Source organism: Sus scrofa, chromosome 13 (genome assembly GCF_000003025.6).
Source record: "Sus scrofa isolate TJ Tabasco breed Duroc chromosome 13, Sscrofa11.1, whole genome shotgun sequence".
In the NCBI taxonomy this organism is placed as follows: Eukaryota; Metazoa; Chordata; class Mammalia; order Artiodactyla; family Suidae; genus Sus; species Sus scrofa.
Genome location: NC_010455.5, coordinates 119,767,425 through 119,773,424, shown reverse-complemented (window position 1 = coordinate 119,773,424; position 6,000 = coordinate 119,767,425). Strand labels below are relative to the sequence as shown.

Sequence of the window (6,000 nt, the reverse complement as noted above, 5' to 3'; positions counted from 1 at the left end):
TTCCATATAAATTTTGGGATTATTTTTTCTAGTTCTGTGAAAAATGTCCTGGGTAATTTGATAGGGATAGCACTAAATCTGTAGATTGCTTTAGGCAGTATGGACATTTTTACAATATTAATTCTTCTCATCAGGAACATGGAATATCTTTCCATTTCTTTGAATCCTTTTTAATTTCCTTGATTAATGTTTTGTAGTTCTCAGGTATAAATCTTTCACCTCCTTGGTCAGGTTAATTCCTACGTATTTAATTTTCTTTTTTTTTCTTTTTTTTTCTTTTTTTTTTTTGGTGCGATGATTCCTCCATATCTTTTCATGACTTGATAGCTCATTTGTTTTTAGCATTAAATAATGTCCCATTGCCTGTATATAGCACAGTTTGTTTATCCATTCACCTACAGAACGGCATCTTAGTTGCTTCCAGGTTGTGGCAATTATAAATAAAGCTACTGTAAACAACCATGTATAAGTCTTTGTGGGAACATAAGTTTTCAATTCATTTGGGTAAATATTTAGGAGCATGACTGCTAGATTGTATGGTAAAAGTATTTTCAGTTTTGTAAAAAAACAGCCAAACTGTCTTCCAAAGTGGCTGTACCATTTTACATTCCTATCAGCAGTGAATGGGAGTTCTGTTGCTCCATATCCTTGCCAGCATTTAATGGTGTTAGTGTTTTGGATTTGGGCCGTTATAATATGTATACAAAGCTATGTCATTGTTTTAATATGCTATTCCCTAGTGACATAAGATGTGGGGCATCTTTTCATAAGCTTATTTATCAAATGTTTATTTTCTTCGATGAGGTGCTTGTTCAGGTCTTTTTCCCACTTTTTAATTCTGTTGCTCATTTTCTTACTGTTGAATTTTTGGCGTTCTTTGTATATTTTGGAAAACAGTCCTTTATCAGACATGTCTTTTTGTAAATGTTTTATCCCAGTCTGCGGCTTGTCTTCTCATTCTCTTGAAGAGGGCTTTTTAACCATATATGCAATAAAATTCATGCTCTGTACTTTCTGCTCAAACAGAGGAGTGGGAAAATCTTTCCTTCAGCCATCAAACCATAGTAATATCCTTTAATTTTCCCTTTAAACACAATCTTATAAATACTGGAAGTTATAAAAATAGAATGAATGTAATTCAAATGTACCTTTGTGAACATTCCCAAAAGTATTTTTAATAGTTCTTATCCAGTTTTATGAAAACAGAGCACAGAAAAAAATCAAGAGACCTGGGTTCTAAAAGTAATTTAACTACTAATTAGCTTTATGACCTTGCACAAATCTCTATCCATCTCTAGACCCCAACTTCCTCAGGTATAAAATGGAGGCATGAATTAGATGAGCTTTAAATTTCCCTCTGGCCTGTAGGTTCCGTCTTTTCCATCAGAGCCAAGGCAAGGAACATATTACTAGCAACAAAACTTCTGAGTAAACATGGGTGTGTACATATTAATAAGAAATGCTTTTGACTTGGCATCCCTTATACTGTGGGTAACAATCTTCAAAGTCAGGATTTATTGCATATTTGACTAATTCATAGATGAAACAAGGTTAGCAACCTCACAAAAGTGCCACTGTGGCCGGTAAAACAAACCCAGATTGATAATGGCTAATTTTAAATGAGAAACTGTGTGTGTACATATACACAATTATATATAGGGCAGAACAGAGGGAATTTCAGACTCAACAGAGTTTGTGAATGCAAAAAGAAACCAAAATAGAAACCATCAAATAGCCAGATGGCTGAGCTTTCTATTTTTAAATTTTTCATGAGTTCTGTGGGAGTATGTCAATGAGTAGAACTAAGAAAAATGTGGTAACCTTGAGCGTTTCTGTTTTTTAAACAAAACAATATCACACCGGGTACCAAACAGCAAGGAAATTATAGAATGAAATGAAAGAAGTGAATGCTTTTAAGTCCGTGAAGCCCAGCCTTTAATACTACACTGTGATTCAAAGCACTAATCAAACATTCTTCATGCTTGAAGCTGCAAGTTATTTACAATGACAGTCATATTTCCCAGGAATACCTAAATTAGTAGGTGAAGTTACCTTTTTTCCCTTCTCTCAAATTTCTACACTCAACTTCTTTTCAGATGTCCTAATATAGTCATGGCGGAGCCACAAAACGTGACAGAATAAACACATCCATGGGTCATCGATGAGCCGAACTTTGTGAAACATCTAAGAAAATGTGTTTGGAAAAGGACTGCACAGTTTAGAAGAATTTCAGAGTAACTCACGAATCAGCTAACCCAGTCAAAAGATTACTCACTTAAGAATGATATAATTACTTTCAGTTTGCTTAAAGCCGGGGAAAAGTTGACACAGCGATTAAAGGAAAAATGGGTGAAAAAAATAGAGTTACATTATACCTACTAAATTCAGGCTGTTCCAAGGAGTATGCCCACGGCTTATTTGAGGAAAGATTATCTTGACAAATTGGATAAACATTTTCTGCATGACAGGACGCTGATGGAGAGTCTGTTCTGCAAGCACACCTGGTGGTGGTTTGCTTAGTGTTTGACCAAGGTGTTCAGCTCGCCCGAGTTCTCCCAGGGGCTTTGTTTACCATTTGGCAGGTAGAGGCAGAGCTAAGGTAGGCCTTGGTAACGGTTGTTGGGCTCTGCAGATGTCTTACCCCACCCCATCCCCACCCCCATCTCCCCATTTGGGCTAAAACAACTCTTGGCTAGACCGGTCCACAAAAGCCAACACCAGACTTTAACAAACAGTTCATGCTTAAGGAGACCTGCAGTCTAATGTCCCAGAGGCAAATAAAAATGGCAAATGCAAATATATGCACCAACACCCCCTCTCCCTTCTTTGGCTTCCTTCCATAGTCAACTGGGATGGAGAGGTCAAGTCCCACACGGGATTGCTATGGATGCAATTTTCCAGCACAGAAGTCATCCCAGTACCAGGACTGAGGTTTGAGTGCCCCTCAAGGCCATGCTTGTGTGAGCCCAAATGACTATAGACATGGGAGGTTGGTGGCTTCCCCTAATGCTTTTGGGAAGACTCTGGTGTTCTCAAGTTACCTAAATATCTGCAGGCAGCCCCCCCCCCAAAGTGTCCTTGCTATGTTTGGCATCCTTGAGAAGCCAGCACTTTCTGGAGACAGTAATTTGTAGAATGGCTTGCTAGGGTTGGCCATTCAGTACTTTCTGGTGCTGCTTTATCATTCAGGGAAGCATCAACTTGGGGAGCAGCATATCTAGAGATGTCTTTGGACAGTGTTGTATATCCCATTGCATTCAGGCCTCCCAAAGGGAAATGAACAAACAGCCCTACTGTTAGGATGAGTTTGCATTTTGCTAGGTCACCTTGGTTCATCCAAAATTGGGTCAACTAATTTACATCAATTTGTAGCTCATCCAGAGGTTCCAGGCATAAAGGCCTCATATTATCACGTAGGATATACCAGTTAGAAATGACATTAGAGGAGTTCCCGTCATGGCTCAGTGGTTAACAAATCCAACTAGGAACCATGAGGTTGCGGGTTCAATCACTGTCCTTGCTCAGTGGGTTAAAGATCTGGCATTGCTGTGGGCTGTGGTGTAGGTCACAGATGCCGTTTCAGATCCCGAGTTGCTGTGGCTGTGGCGTAGGCCGGTGGCTAGAGTTCCAATTAGACACCTAACCTGTGAACTTCCATGTGCCTCAGGTGTGGCCCTAAAAAGGGTAAAAAGACAAAAAAAAAAAAAGAGAGAGAGAAAGAAAAGAAAGAAAGAGAAATGACATTAGAGGTAACAGTGGTTTGAATTTGTTAAGTCTATAAATCCTTAGGGAGTCAGTATATGAAGCACCACTGAGCTCCACCCTCAAGCAGAGTTCATTTTGCAGTCCTAAAGCTAAAACTTAAGTTTTAGAAATTGCATACCCACAATCCCCTTGACAGCATGAATGCGCCAGATTTCTTTCTGAACACTTCTGTTTCATCCCTCTGCCCATCTCCTTAACTTTTTAAACAAGTAAAAAATAAATAAATAAAGTAAAATAAAGCCCTGGGGGAAAGACAAAACAATGAAACAATAAAGTATTAAAGTATTTCAGTTTGATTCGAAATTATCCAATATTTACTATATGTCTACTACATGCAGTAGTACATATAGTACATTTACTGTGTATACTACTATGTATCTTGTATAATCCTCACCTTGAAGTATTAATTACCTGTGCCTTAAAGATATGGGAGCACAAATTTAGAAAAAGGCATTATATGTCAAGTCCATGTTCATACAACTAGAATGTCCAGAAGCCAGGAGTGAATTTCAGTGACTTTCTGCCTGACTTCGTTCTGGTGCTCATTTTACAAGAGTCCAGCTCCTGTGTCTTTTAAAGATTGATCAGGTCAAAGCTGATAATTTTTTAGGGCACAATAACAAAACATTTATAACCATATATGTTAATTACACTATATTTCTAAGCCTAATACTTTTTTTTTTTTAGGGCTGCACCCATGGCATATGAAAGTTCCTGGGCTAGGGGTCGAACTAGAGCTGCAGCTGCAGGCCAAAGCTACAGCCACAACAACACCAACACCAGATCCAAACTATATCTGTGACCTATACCGTGGTTCACAGCAACGCTGAATCCTTAAGCCACTGAGTAAGGCCAGGGATCAAACCCTCATCCTCATGGATGCTCGTTGGGCTCGTAACCTTCCAAGCCACAACAAGAATTCCTGAAATGACTTTTGGGTTTTTTTTTTTTTTTTTTTTTTTTTTTTTGGTCTTTTTAGGGCTGCACCTGGGGCATATGGAACTTCCCAGGCTAGGGGTCAAATCAGAGCTGTAACCCATGGCCTACGCCACAGCCACAGCAATGCCAGATCCGAACTGCATCTGCAACCTACACCTCAGCTCACAGCAGTGCTGGATCTTTAACCCACTGAGCAGAGCTAGGGATCAAACCCTAGCCTCATGGATACTCATTGGGTTCATCACCATTGAGCCATGAGAGGAACTCCCTGAAATAAATTTTAAAATGTATTTTTCTGGTAGAGTTTTTTTTCCTAATTGATTCAGATCTGAATTTAAATTCTAGTTCTAACTCTGTGATCATGAATTCATCACTTAACCTCTGGTGGCCTCAGTTTCTAAATTTGTAAACTCGGGGAATAAAAATACCTCCAAGAAGTGCTAAGCCTTATTCAGTATTACTAATTCTATTCTTTCTCCTTAGAAATTGTCTGTCTCTCAGTAGACTACGAGCTCCTTTTATGCATGGACCTTATCCTCATCATCCATGTATCCACCATTTATTTAATCAGATTGTGCATATACTATTTATTGAACCAATAAATGATTTATGTGATGGCACTTGTCACATAGTAGGACCTCAGTAATTGCTCATTTATCTTCCTTTTGGTCTTTCCTTATTGAGGACTGAAAATCTGTCTATTATATTATTATTACTATTATTTTGTCTTTTTAGGGTTGTACCCGCAGCATATGGAGGTTCCCAGGCTAGGGGTCGAATTGGAGCTACAGCTGGGGGCTATGCCACAGTTTGAGGCAACGCCAGATCCTTAACCTACTGAGCAAGGCCAGGGATTGAACCCACGTCCTCACGGATACCAGTCGGGTTCATTAACCGCTAAGCCACGACAGGATCTCCAAAATCTATTATAGAAGACAGGAAATTGCTCAAAAAAAAAAACTGTAGACACTGTAGACAAAAAATGGAAGAGATACACATTGAGCTTTTTTCTCATGGAGGCAAAGGTTTCTCTCTAGGTGATACTCAGCAGCAGAGGCAGGTATCTGAACAGGTTGCCTTGCAGTCTGCTCACCACAAGACCAAGCCACGTAATGGAAGATTCAATGTGAAAATGATCAGAATTAAGACAGAACAACAATTATCTTGTGTGTTTCAGAAACTATGAAGAAACAGTTGAAGAACTGGTCTCGCCAATCACCAGGAATTCTGCTCTTGTACAATTCATCAGGTTGCATCTTCTCCTCCTCTGCTATAGTCTCAAGGCTGCATAGACAC

At 39.2% G+C, this 6,000-nt stretch overlaps 1 long non-coding RNA gene across 1 annotated transcript in view; it reads right to left on the bottom strand.

Moving 5' to 3' along the window:
* Positions 899-6,000, bottom strand: part of LOC102159599 — a 48,299-nt gene continuing 43,197 nt past the window's right edge. The window contains exon 3 of the long non-coding RNA XR_307062.3: positions 899-5,988. This is a non-coding gene — a long non-coding RNA (uncharacterized LOC102159599). The remainder of the gene's footprint in view (positions 5,989-6,000) is intronic.